The sequence below is a fragment of the Canis lupus genome, chromosome 15 (genome assembly GCF_011100685.1).
Source record: "Canis lupus familiaris isolate Mischka breed German Shepherd chromosome 15, alternate assembly UU_Cfam_GSD_1.0, whole genome shotgun sequence".
NCBI lineage: Eukaryota > Metazoa > Chordata > Mammalia > Carnivora > Canidae > Canis > Canis lupus.
The window spans coordinates 37,228,501-37,242,576 of record NC_049236.1 but is presented as its reverse complement, the minus strand read 5'-3'; the positions used below and the strand labels follow the sequence as shown (position 1 = coordinate 37,242,576).

The 14,076-nt window shown below is 40.5% G+C and overlaps 1 long non-coding RNA gene across 24 annotated transcripts in view; it reads left to right on the top strand.

Moving 5' to 3' along the window:
• Positions 1-14,076, top strand: part of LOC102153777 — an 86,953-nt gene that overhangs the window by 39,136 nt on the left and 33,741 nt on the right. For 20 of the 24 annotated variants that reach the window (XR_005370611.1, XR_005370613.1, XR_005370610.1 and 17 more), the window contains 4 exons: positions 3,008-3,356; positions 3,446-3,560; positions 6,451-6,632; positions 6,743-6,894. This is a non-coding gene — a long non-coding RNA (uncharacterized LOC102153777). The other 4 variants (XR_005370606.1, XR_005370604.1, XR_005370605.1 and 1 more) reach the window with 4 other exon arrangements.

Genomic DNA, 14,076 nt, shown 5'->3' with positions numbered 1-14,076 from the left:
ACACTGGATTACCACATTTTAATAAATGCAAAAGAGCTAGAGGAAGAAGTGGTTTTACCTAAACTGTCTACTCTGTGGTCGTTGTACAAAGGACCAACAACAACAAAAACTGAAATAAAAAAATCCTCATCTTTTCCTGATAATACAGCCACCAAAATCAGAATCATATTTTCCAAGAGCCACCTACCTTGTCATTGATTTAGAAGTCCCCCATTAACCAGATAAGGTAGCCAAGAAAAGTCTGGTGTCTGAGGTTCCCCACCTTTTGTTTGACCAACGCTGGTAATAAAATGTTCAAATCATAAATAAGAGATCAACTCAAGGGTACTAAATTCTAAGCCTCTCTTAACATCTAAAGATTAAAATGTTAAGTGTCCAGGACCTAGGCTAGCTGTTCTCAAGCTTTGGTCTGCATTAAAATCACCTGGAGGTTCTCTTTAAACCGTAGATTGCATGTCCCCTCCTCAAAGTCTCTGATGCAGTAAGTCTGAAGTGGGACCCAATAATCCCAATAATTTGCAGTTTTGATTCTCAGGTGCTTCTATGGCTGCTAGTTTAAGGACCCTACTCTGAGAACCACTGGTCTCTACTCAAACTTGAATCATACAACCAACACAACAACATGGCCCCCTGTGGGTAGGGGAGGTGGGGAGAGCTTTATTTTAGAGCTCAATAAACCACATTCTGGGTAACTGGAACTTAATCTAATAATGTTATTCTGCTGATATTTTAATCACATCCCATGTCATCCCATTATTTTTCTTCTGCCCTTATCTTCCTATTATTAAATGTTTTACTGGTTATGTCACCACTTCCTATCAATCTGTCCAGCACCTCAATGTTTGTGCTGAATTCTTCATTTCAAGTTAACCAGCTTTAAAACAGAGTTAAATTTCCTGGAACACTGAATTTAGAGCAATGGACAAAAATCATAGAGACAAAGGGAGTAAGTCAAGCAGTGATCCAACGAAGAAGGGTTTCATGGAGAACAGCAAGAAAAGGCCTCATGAACTCATATTTTCTAACATGGAACAAAGATCCCTCTGCTCCGGCCTATCCTTTTGCTCAACCATTAGCAGGCAGGTCGGGTCTTGACTGGGCATTAAAGAGGATGCCATAATGTGACATAAACCTCCATGCTAATAGAGAGACCCATCAGCAGTAAAAATATAGAGTGAATATAATGCAAAAGCCATAGCAAAATATCACTGACTCATGCATTCGTCTCTCAATCTCCTGAAAATATATATTAGTGCCTTTATAGTTACATTCATCGGGTCAGACTGAGCTAGGTGAATAGCCACCATACAAGAAGAGGGTCTTTCAGCGCCCTCATGAAAGAATTCACCTCATTTCTCAGGGCTATGAGTGAATGAAAATAAGAAATTACAATGGAAATCACACTGCAATCTTCACTCGAGGCTAGGTTACAATGAAGACTCTAATAATACATAATAAATATGTAGCAAACCATGCCCGTTAAAGGAGACGCTCCTGCTACTGGCACACAGTACACATCCATCACGGCTCGTTCAATAGGCCAACTGCTCCCCGTTGCAGGAGTAAGGCTACTCGCCAGGAATGACAGGCACAAGAATTTCCTGTGCCTGCTGAAAAAGGGAAGCAAAAGCGCCTTTCATGATACAGGCCCATATACACTTGCTTTGTATGCAGAACGGTCCTGTTCTACCACTGTCACCCTTGGCTTTTTGAAATGAATATTTATAGAGAAGCTTTTGGAACAACTTCATTTTAGACCCAGGCTGCAATCAAATAGGTTAGGTTTGCAGGGCCAACGACTGCAGAATGTTAGGGTGTCCAGGGCAATGGTGACAGAGAGGCAAGACGAATTCTAACCATCTTTTCAATGCAGTACTTTAAAATAATATTTTATTAATTCAGGCCACATACAGATTTCTTGAGGCAGAGGGAATTTGCATTTTAACTAATTCACTTTGTGATAAAGATCAGAAATTGAAGAGTGTGCCTCCATTAGTGATGAAAAAGCCTAGAGAAATTCCTGTCCACTGGATTTTGGGGTGGCACAGCACCTCAGGTCTGGGATTGTCATGTACTGTCAGCAGCACACTGTGAAGCACACAACATATGGCATCCTCAAGGATGCCCTAACCATTTTTTTTTAATTTATTTTATTTATTTATGATAGTCACATATAGAGAGAGAGAGGCAGAGACATAGGCAGAGGGAGAAGCAGGCTCCATGCACCGGGAGCCTGACGTGGGATTCGATCCCGGGTCTCCAGGATCGCGCCCTGGGCCAAAGGCAGGCGCCAAACCGCTGTGCCACCCAGGGATCCCACCTAACCATTTTTTTTAACGTGTGAGTCAGTCACCCTAGTTCTTCTGTGGGATAATTCAAACAGCTGATCCCAACCAACTTGAAGGTGGGAAAAGCTCTTTGTCTTACTTTCGATTTCTATCACACCGGCCTGTGTAGGGTTGCAGCATTTTGTCTGTGGCTAATTTAATAGTACCTAGCTAATTGGCCTCACTACATCTGAAATCAAGAAGGGAACAATTTGTTCTGTCCACATCAGAACCAAACAGGCCAAGTTATACTTTTATGTAACCCTAAATTAACTTTTATTGGATGGTATCTTAAATGAAAATAAATGGCAAATTTGCTTTTATTTCACTAACATTGAGAGATATGGGGAATGTCATCAATTCAAGACCAGCTCTGTTCAGAGAAAGAGAAAAATTGAATGAGTCTTTAAACAGTTTTAGTCTTAGTCAAAATCTTGTAACCCAATTAATCTATAATATTTTCCTTCAATCTATTTTTTTTGTTTTGTTTTGACCAGAACAGGAGGATGTCTATTGTAATTTTACTAACTATGATACTCTGGACACTTAATATAGAGCAAGGTCATGAATATCAGACTTCTTTGAGTTCTTATCTTTCATGGTTCAGAGACCTCATCTCTTCTTTGATCATCAGGGTTGCTCCCAAATTGAATCTGTTTTTCTCTCCCTTCTCTCTGCAGCCAACTATTGCATTCTGGACCAAGAGATTAATGGAATCATGGTTAGAGTGAAAAAGAACCTAGTGAACCAAAGGATGATAAATGAGTAAATAAATTTCAAAGAAAAAAATTTAAAGAGAGAAAAAATTGTGCCTGAAAAGGAAGATGAATAGAAACATAGATCTGGCAATCAAATTTGAGCATCATATACACTTATGGATAATATAAAAAAGAAAAGAAAAGAAAACCTTCCAAAGAGATAGTTTAATCCCAAAGAGAATCTTTCAAACAGAAAATCTTTCACAGTATTTTATTGACACAATTTTCAAGTTTTCATTGAATTGCAATTAAAATGCTAAACAAATTTTAGGTGAGACTTAAAGGAAGTATGAGTTGAGTCAGGTATGGCAAAGACAATGGAATTCAGAAATGAGTAACATCCCTCTCTTTCTAAACAAGGGCTGCTGTTTCATTAAGGCGTCTTCATCAAATAACGAATAAATGATATGATAGAGTGACCACCAAAGAGAAAACCATGACACTCTTCTTCATTAACTAGCTGCTTCCAAAAAAGGTACGTGCTGACCACGTGTTTTCCAGATTCCAGGGGCTGTCCCAGATTATTGGATGGTCAGTAGACCCAGTGTACCAACATGACTTCTCGGGGTTTTATGTGACATTACCAACTATCCAGCCACCCTGGTCCAATTAAGGGGAAAAGACAAAAACAATGGAGTCTGTGTCTTGTTTTACTGTCTTGGCCTTATGCAGGGCAAGTTTCCCTGTGTTCCTAGCCACTATGTCCTCCACCCTATGCCTCAGCAGCCATATCCCAGCTCTCAGAAAAGCAAGAGGGAGGCATCTGCTCCAGCTGAGAAGTAAAGAGAAACTTGTAAGAGAAGAGATGGCAAGGCAGCACAGAGAAATTGTAATGACTAAGTAGAAAGAAAGGTAAGGGGGGGGGGGGAGCAAAAGGAAAGGAAAGAGAATTAAAAGGATGCCTAGCCACAGAATAATTAGCAAAAAGTGGCTCACCAGGTCCAGGCCAAAGGTTTTTGAACCTAAGAACAAAATGCAACAGTAAGTTGCCATCACTGAGATTGTCATAGACACTGGAGCCCAAACTTTCCTTAAGCAGCTAGCTTAGACCAGGAGCTTCCAGACTGAACACATCCAGAAACATCATCCTTGGGACTAAAGCTAATGGCCAAAGACTTCCACTAATGCTCCTTGTTGCGATTCATGGGAGAGTGACACTACCAACTGTGCTCAAATGTTCTACTTCATCACACTACAGGTGTAGTACTTACTAAAAGAGATAGCATTAGATGTGAAAACAGAGGGCTATTTTTCTTTAGGTTGAACGAGTGCAAGGTATTGCTATCACAATATTTAATAAGATGACTGTCATTTTCCTGAGTTGATTTATTAAGAAATATGCAATCAATATTTGAAAGCAGCTGTCACTAAAAAAATCTTGCTCTGAAGAAAAGAGTGATCTTGGCAAAATGCAAATTGTATTGAAATCCATCCCTCTCCACTTCTACTAGCAATTCCCTGCTTATCCTTCATTGGTCTTCCATCATACCTAGGAAAGAGAAAGTTCCTAAGGCTCTCCACCAGACCCCTGTCTTCTCCTACAGTCCCTTCTTGAGCCCTTTCTTAGCCAACAGGGCTGAAAGGGTAGTTGGTTCTTCACTCCTCTCTTAACTGTTGGTCAGTTAATCCTTACTCTTCCCTAAGTGTTTAGTTCCATAGCCACTTTCTCAGAAAAGCTTTCCTTGAATTCCCTAATGGAGACAATCCTACTGGTACCCTTCTCTCCCTGCTACAATCAACACAATATATTTGACATTTCAATGATGTTTGTCTCCCTCAGAAGACTCAAAGATTCAGGAGAGTAGTGATCATGTCAGTTTTATTCACCATTTGTCTCAACACCAAGAATAGTGTCTGACAGTAGATTTTCAATAATGAATGAATGAATGAATGAATGAATGAATGAATGAAAATAGATCCATTATCAGAAAGTTATCCATCATGGTTCATCTGAAAGAAAGAAAGAAACAAGCAAACAAAAACAAAACAAAACAAGTGTTTGGATTATAGCTCCTCACCAAACATTGATTCATTGATTAATTTATCCCATAGGCATTTATTGTGCTTCCTGCTAAGTAGACCAGATACAAAAATAAAGCATAATTCCTGCCCTCAGAATAGTTATTCTTTAAATCTGCAAAATGCCACATTGTAAATACTTTCTGTTTAATAATCCAGGCCATCTTGGTTGCAACTACTCAACTCTATAGTACAAAAGAACCTATCAGCATATGTAAATGAATGAATGTGGATGTGTTCCAATAAAACTTTCTTTATAAAAACAAGTTGCTGGTTGTTTTGGCTGTAGTTGGTTGGGTGACTATAATTTGCTATTCCCTGCTCTAGAGGAAGTAACAAGACATATGTGTGTGTATATGTATATTTACTTAATTATATTTAAATATAATCAATATTTTAATATTAATATTTAATAAAACAATATTTTAATTCACAATAAATATTCTGACTCTGTAGTCAAATGATGGGTCGCTACAATGGACCCTGCCCTGGGCTAGATTTTTTTTGTCACACAAGATGAAGGCTAGCCATGCTCTAGGGGAAGCTCATCGTATAATGAAAGAGACTCTCATGTCCCTTCCTTTTAATAAAACTGCTTGAAAAGGATGCAAGAGGAAATTCTCTACACAGTAAAAACAAAGTTTTTTAAAAGCTCAGAGGAGACAGGGATGCAGGTTTTGGTCTCCTGACAATTCATCACTGCTAAAAAGCACACTGAAAGCCATGCCTGAGAAAGAGAATCTGAATGTCTTAGGTTGGGTGGATGCCAGGGATAGGGGCAGGGAGTAGGGGTTATACAAGAGCCCATGAGTATAGCTAGATAGAAGGTTCTATGGTGGCTACTGAAATGGGGAGGAGAAAACAGATCCCAGGACACTGCAGAGGTTTCATCTGTGAGATCGATCTTCTAATTGGTTTATACTGCAATGATATGGCAGGACTGTCCTTTAACTTACAGAGATAGCACCACACATGTGCAGTCAGAAAATGAGTTCAGGGTTGTTTACCCACCAATGGGGATAACAGGGGCCCTGAGACATTAAAACTCCATCTACCAAGTTTTCCTATGACCTACACACATTTATCAATAAAGGACCAAGGTTAGGAACACTGGGAACAGTTGAGAAACCTAGTTTGCTTGAGTTTATGCTCTTAGGCTAACTAGCCTACCATCGCAGCACCATTGATGGATAAGGCCTCTTCTATATAAGATTCCATCTCACCTTTGATTCCCAGTCTAACAGGAACCATATCTTGGTCACTGACTTTAAAAGCCAAGTCTTCACGTAGAAGACCCAGTTCTAAGCTTACTAATAAGAACCTGATTTGCAACTTGTTTCTCCCAGGGTCAGGGAGCTCTACTCTGGGGATGTTGGATTATTGACTTGAGAGGCCTAAGAAAGAACTCATTGGTACTCCAGAATGCACCTGCTTCAAGGAAGGGATCCAACAGCTCCAGCATTCATCTCCTCTGACACCCTCTGCTGGAAGTGCTAATGAGCAATTGAAAACCTGGATGAGAAGGCAGGTAGGCAGGCCCCAGGGGAGTCAGAGAACCAAGGGGGGCTGGTGGAAAGTACCACTGACTAATCATCCCCTGACTCATCCAGATCTCTTGGACCATCTTTCACATCTCAGTTGTTTCACAGAGCTCTGTGGGAACCTTCATCAAGGCTGCTCCATCTTAGAGCCTACTTCCTGCTCCCTGGCAGGCTGTTCTTCAGAGCCTCACCATCACTGACAAAGGGGCTGGGCCCAGGGGCTCTGAGCTCCAATTCCAGCCCCACTGAGTAAGTTACAACAGGTTATTTTCTCTCTTGAAACTGCCTCTCACCCTCAGAGTCTCACAGGAGGGGGGTAGCATCATTCATCAGCCTTAAGCATAATTTTATAGGCACAATCTCTGATTAACATTAGAGAAATCACACATTAAACTGGAGGAGTATTCCTTTCTGTAATTGTGAACAAAATAAAGGGTATGGAGGTCGAATCCCTGGGTTCTGATCCCACCCTCTCGCCCCAGCTGAAGGTCCGACATGGGACAAGTCATTCAACTACAACACGGATTTGTATGTTAGCTCTGAGATAGGAATAGCATCCAGTCCTTTTTCCATATGGAAAAGGACTTTGGAAATGATAAAACTCTTCTGGCTCTTATGAGAGAAGGCATGGCTTACAGAAGATAACACAGAATACGGAGCAAGATTCAAATCCACGCTCTACTCCTAAGGGAAATACTTAAATGACTTCTTAGAAGCTTTGTTTCTTCCTCTGCATATTGTGGGGACCATCCCCTCCAGAGACAGTTAGGAAAATGCAGTGCCATAATGTACAGAGAGGGTCTTGTAAACTGTGAAGCCCTAGACCAGATGTGAGTTGCTGCTGTTCCCATGACAGTATTTGATAAATTACTAGCCAAGTTCTGCGTATCTGCGCAGTATCTGAGTTTTGAGAAAAGTACAGAAAGAACATAAAAAGGAAACAGAGACAGCAGTACTAGATGCTAGGGAGATTATGAAGATTATATTTCTCTATGCCAGTAAATTAATTCTTAATGGAGAGCTCCCAAGGAGAGAAATAGGCTAAACCTGAGAGGCCAACCATAGCGCTTTCCAAAGAGAAAGCCATTTTCCTCAGATCAGGTCTGAACTTTGCCAGGCATGGTTCGTTGGATATTTGAGCCTTGATGAGTCTCTGGTCCCAGTGTATGGCTGTAATTTGTCTCAAAACTGTCCCCCACCCCATCCCCCCAAAAACTCACTTTTTTTTTCCCTTTTTTCTGTTGGCAACATAAGGACTCTGAAACTCCAAGAGTTGTGATTGCTTTTGTACAACATTCTACAGACACTAGAACTAAGCCAGATAATGAAGAAAGAATGTAATTGTTGGGAGTTAGGTCAACTTTAATTCCAGGCCACTGAGAACTTGCACAACCATGAGCACACTGCTCAACCTCTCTGTGCTTTTCCCTCAACTATACAATAAAGACTGTGATATGTCCACTCCTCATAGGTCTGCAGTGAGGGTCATCATGTCAGCCAAACCCTCAGTAGAGTGCTAATCAGTCTTGGCAAAAAGGGGTCCCCTCAAAAGAGTTATTTACTGGATGAAATTAAGGATAGGGATCAGAAAAAAGTCTTTATGTAACTCTAAATAACAAGTATTATTAGTGGTTTATGGATTAATAATTTATAGATATGAACAGATTTTACAGCTAAATTCTTATTTGGTTTCCTTTTCCTTCTCTTTTAAGACCTCAGATACATAAAGTTTATTTAACTATACTCATCCCTCCTCACCTCTATGCTAACAGACTCAATATATATCCTTTCATTTTACCTTTCACACGTGTGCCCAAACTAGAGAGAGACTGAGATTGAGCTTTTCAATTGTTTGCCTTCATTTTACTTATTGATTCCCCTACTGACAGACACTCCAACCCCTACAGGGCTTGATAGTCCACAAACATCATTGCATTGAACCTCCATGTGGCCCTGAGCCAGCCTGTCAGAAGTCCATTCTCAAGAGCTGGATTCCAGGTTATGAGACACGCACACCCTATTTCACATTCTCATCTAGAATGGCTGTTCTAATTATGCTTCACTCTGAAGTGCCTGAAAGGTGCCTGCATCCTTACAACTTTGCCAGCACTTGATATGATTTGACTAATTTTTGCACATTTATTGGGTCTGAGGTAGTATCTCAGTGTAGTTTGCATTTCTGTTTACTAGCAAGGTTGAATACTTTGTCATTTATTTATTAGTCAATCAGATTTCTACTTTGGAAGTTACCTATTTATCCCCATTTTTCATTTTTCTAATTTTTTTTTATCACTGATTTACCATAATTTCTTGCCTAATTCTAGATAATTAACCCCCTGTTGTTTTTAGACAGCACAGATACCTCTTCAATTGTCAACTTTGTCCATATGTCCTGGGGTAAGCAGAAATGTTTGGTTTTGATAGAGTCAAATCCATCAGTATTAGGATTTTTGCTTAGGGTTCTTGTTTAAGAATCCCCTGCTTATCCTGAGATCACAAAAAATAACCCTTTACTTTCTTCCAGAACCCTGAACCAACAGTAAGTGACACTTAACTGCTGTATGAGCTGCCAGCCTCTCCTCTTAACTTTTTATGTCCTATAATGTGAATGCTTCTATTTTCCTTTTCTATTTCCTATTATTGGGCACTGCCCTATCTTTTTCCCCTACTGTTTCAATTCTTGTTCTTGACTGTTTTCACAAGACAGTGGATAAATATATTTATATATTATTGGCTGATTAGATTTAAGTTCATAACAGTTCTCAAGGATGTCTTTAGTTTGAACAGAGCACATTTTAATGAAGTACTCCAACACACAGAAGAGTGTGGTATTGAAAAAACAAAACAAAACAAAAACAAAAAGAGGGGGTGGGTGTGAGGGTATAGAGCTATTTAGGCAGACCTAAGTTTGAATCCTGGCTTTGCCTATTACTTTGTAATGTTAATCAACTCACTTAACTCTTCTGTTGGAAATAGTAATAGCTGCTATATAAAATATCTTGGTTAGAAATAATAATGGAAATAATGACTACTACGTAGGATCTACTGGCTGGAAAAGGTTAGATTATACTAAGGCTGTAAATGAATGCTGAAATATCAAAGGCTTAACAAAGCAAAGGTTTCTTTCTCTCTCATGGAGAAACATGTCCAACATGGGTTAGCTACACGTGGTTGCTCATGTTGATAGACTCTGGCCAATAGAAGCTCCTTGTCTACAATGTTATTGATCACAGAGCAGGATGTAGAAGATGCTGGGGTTCACCTCCCAGATTTTTCACTCAGGATAGAGGTGCTCACTCCCCCAGAGTAGCCTGGTATATTGACTGCTGTCAACTTAGACCTGAAAGCTTCCATAGCCCTCAGTGAAAGAGAGATGCAACTCCCAAAGCCTGGCCCTTCCCTGGGGCAGCCTGCATGGATAATGACCACCAATTTAGGTTATAAGGGCCCAGGCTCTTTTCCTCAAATGAGGGCAACTCTCAGGGCCATATGGAGCTCCATAAAGGATTGGCCAAGTCTTCTACTGCAACTTCATCTTCTCTTCTAATCCTGTTTCCCTTACTCCTTCCCTGGGATGGTCCCTGAGACCACCCACCAATAAAATGGCTGTATGCAAATCCCTGTCTCAGAGTCAGTCTCCTGGGAAATGAGACCTAAGAGTTCGGTACTGGGAGGGATCCTAGAAAGCTGACTTTGACATGGGACTTGGGAGAACGATCGCCTGCGGCAGGAAAGCCCCATCATTTCTAGACTGATAACCCTGGGCATGCTGTAGTGTATATGAAACTTTCATTGATGGTGAAACAGAATGGGATGGTAGTGGAAGAAAAATCCACTGGTAGATGCACTATCTAAGGAGTCTAAGAGGTTTGGGGAAAGACTTTGGAACTGAATGGCTCTTACTGGGTAATATCAATACAATGGAAAAAGACAATGGAAGTTGAGAATAGTTTATCTCAAATTGAAGGTGAATTGTCAAAGCCAGAGAGCTTCCTTGAAAGCACCAGAAAAGGCTCTTGTCTCCTACAGCCATAGGCAGAAAGGAGCTGAGGATCAAGCCAGGCCAGGATGATGAGATAAGAGCACTCATAAAGGTTGAATTCTCAACCCTAGCAAGTCTCTGATAACATGGTCAGGGACTTAATTGGGAAGAAGTGGGACCCAAAACCTGGGATGGAGACATTTGGATAGGTGCACTTGAAAACCTTGAGTTGTCAGATTTCCCTAAACCTCTTGAGCCTGCAGAAATGCCCAGAAATGATGTCTTCGCTAGAGCAGGTCAACAAAGCTTCGGATGCATTCTTTCCAATCCTATCAGGAAGCAAGACCTGAAACAGTCTTCAATTTACATGGGGCAAGAAAACAATATATGTTTATGATCTTATCTCCCCCACCCTCTGTTATTAAACAGTCTGAAGGGGCTTGGACCATCTAGACATTCTTTAGAATATGATATTGGTCAATTACATCAATGACATTATGTTAATTGGTTATGATGAGCAAAATATGGCAAGTTGAGGAGGTATTAGAAACTATGAGGATTCAAGGGTTCCCTCCTTAATGAAAAATTTAAGAGCCTAGGGGCCCGGAACATGCCAAGACATCCCCTTCAAAATAAAGGACAAGTTATGGCATATCATACCTTCACCCATAAGAAGGAAGCATTTTGGAGATGGATCACCTGAATGCCTACTGTCAAGGAAAACCTTAGGAAAACCTTAGGGTGTAGGGTTCTAGAGGCAACATAACCTATGCTTAGATATTCTGCTCCAACCCACTCACCAAATGACATGGAAGACTGTCCAAGCTGATCTGAGCTGCAGTGCAAGGAGTCATATAACCTGCTGCTTGGGTCATACAACCTGTCAGACCTCGTGGTAACAGAGATACCTGTGGTGGAGAAAAATGCTGTGTAGAGTGTGTAGTAAAGAAATTAACCCTGTACAAAGAGAGGTTTGGCCTTTGCCTTTGCCTCCTGGAAGGTAATCTCTGTTTGCCTGGGGGCCTTGGACCCATAGATAGTACCAACTGATTTTAAGTGAGGGCTTTGAGTCATGTGGTATCAGTTGATCTGGAGACAAATCAAGTATGTGGACAATCAATCAATCTTGTCTTTCTAATGGATCCCAATAAAAACTCAAAATACCAAGATTTAAATGACTTTCCCAATTGGCAATACTGTGTGTGTACTGTTACATATCAGTGCTGGGAAAGTAATGCATCCAGTCTCCTCAGAATGAGAACAAACTAAGTTTCACATTTGGTAGTTCCCCAAACTCTGTCCTATGTACTTTTTCCCTTGGCTGATTTTAATCTGTATTTTTCTCTATAAAAAGCCATAACTATGAGTATAATAGCTTTCAGTAAGTTCTGTAAGTCCTTCTCACAAATTATCAAAACTGAGCATGGTTTCAGAATTGCACCCCAACCCCAAAAGAGACATTAAGTTGAAGTCAAAAGTGAGGATAGTTTTGTGGGTGGGCTATTCCCTCTAACTTTGTAGTAGGCCTAAACTCCTCACAAGGAGCCATGGGACAAGGCCCAATGGGAGAACCACAATGTAGACCCTGTAGGATTCAGGAGCAAGGCTGTGAAATCTGTATCAGAGAATTAGACACTATTCAAAAATAGTTCTTGGCATGTTACTGGGTCTTAGAGATGAGTATCTAAACACAGGAATCATGTGTCTATGTATCTACAACTGCCAATCATGTCTTGTCCATACAATCATAAGTTTAAACAGCCTAATAATGATCCATCACAAGACAGAAATAGTACATTAGGGGTCAGTCATAAGAAGGGTCACAGAGCACAAGTGAGCTGTACTAGCAAGTGGTCCAGACTCCCATGTCACTACTATTGCACCATTACCTCCCGTCACACCAATAGTCCCATAGTGGGGTCTCTTATAACTAGCTGGTAGTAAAAGAAAAATGATAGAGCTCGGTTTACAAATGAGTTTTCACTTCTGTAAATACAAGCCAAAAATACACTTCCGCTGTCCTGAAAGACAATAGTGAGAGAAAAATCCTCTCATTGGACAAAACTTTGGGTGGCCTATCAGGCCATCTGCTTTGTGTGATAAAAGCATGTATAGACACTTGGACAGCTGTGAATGGTTACATTGGTTGGTTAGGGACCTGGAAGTAAAAAGATTGGAAGGTCAAGGAAAAAAAGTCTTGAAAAAAGTCTTATACATGGACCTTTGGGGACATACACAATATAAAAGGCATTTATTGAGCCACCACCTGGCAAGAGAGAGAAATAAAGAGCTAGGATGACAGAGTGGGGATAAAAATCAGAGAGGAATTTGGGGGCGCCTGGGTGGCTGAGTCGGTTAAGTGTCTGCCTCTTGATGTTGGCTCAGGTCATGATCTCAGGGTTGTGAGATCAGAGCCCTCCGTCGGGCTCCACGCTCAGCAGGGAATCTGCTTAAGATTCTTTCCCTCTCCGTCTGCTCCTCCCCCGACTCATGCACACTCTCGCACTCAAAAATAAATACATAAATTCTTTTTTTTTTTAATTTTTTAATTTTTTTTTATTTTTGATTTTTTAAATTTATTTATGATAGTCACACACACACAGAGAGAGAGAGAGAGAGGCAGAGACATAGGCAGAGGGAGAAGCAGGCTCCATGCACCGGGAGCCCAATGTGGGATTCGATCCTGGGTCTCCAGGATCGCGCCCTGGGCCAAAGGCAGGCGCCAAACTGCTGCGCCACCCAGGGATCCCTAAATACATAAATTCTAAAAAAAAAAAAAAAAGTCAGAAAGATTTGGAGATACTATACTGTTGGCTTTGAAGATGGAGGAAGGGGCCATCAGCCAAGGCATGCAGGCAGCCTCCAGATGCCGGAAAAGGCAAGGAAATCGATATTTCCTAGTGCTTAACAGAAATTTCCATCAAGGCAAATGAACTCTTCATTTGCATAGCATCACTAGCATGTAGCATGAGGCTTTGCACAAAGTAGACACTTTATAAATATTAATGGATGAGTGAATGAATCACTGAATTAACTCTTCACATTCATGATTCTCTGCAATGGTGAATTACGCATGAGCTCTACTCTGTCTTTGGAATGACTTTCCACCATCTTGATAAATCTACAAAAGTTCAACCCATCCAAAGTACAGTTATCTCTACTGCAAAATCCTCCTACTCCTCAACATGGTTATGTTCCGAATGTACCTCCTTTACTGTTTGTACATACCTCCTCTGCAGCATTTACTATAGCAAACTGTATTTATTTATATACATGTATATCTCTTAAGATTGTGAGTAGCTTAGAGAAAGAGGGTGATGAATTATTTATCCAAACATCCCCTAGAGTCTTAGTATCATGCCTAGCACATAATAAATTGTTGAACATTTGTTGAATGAATAAGTGAACGAAGAATGAAGGAGAGACAATTTCAAGTCTATGCAGAATGA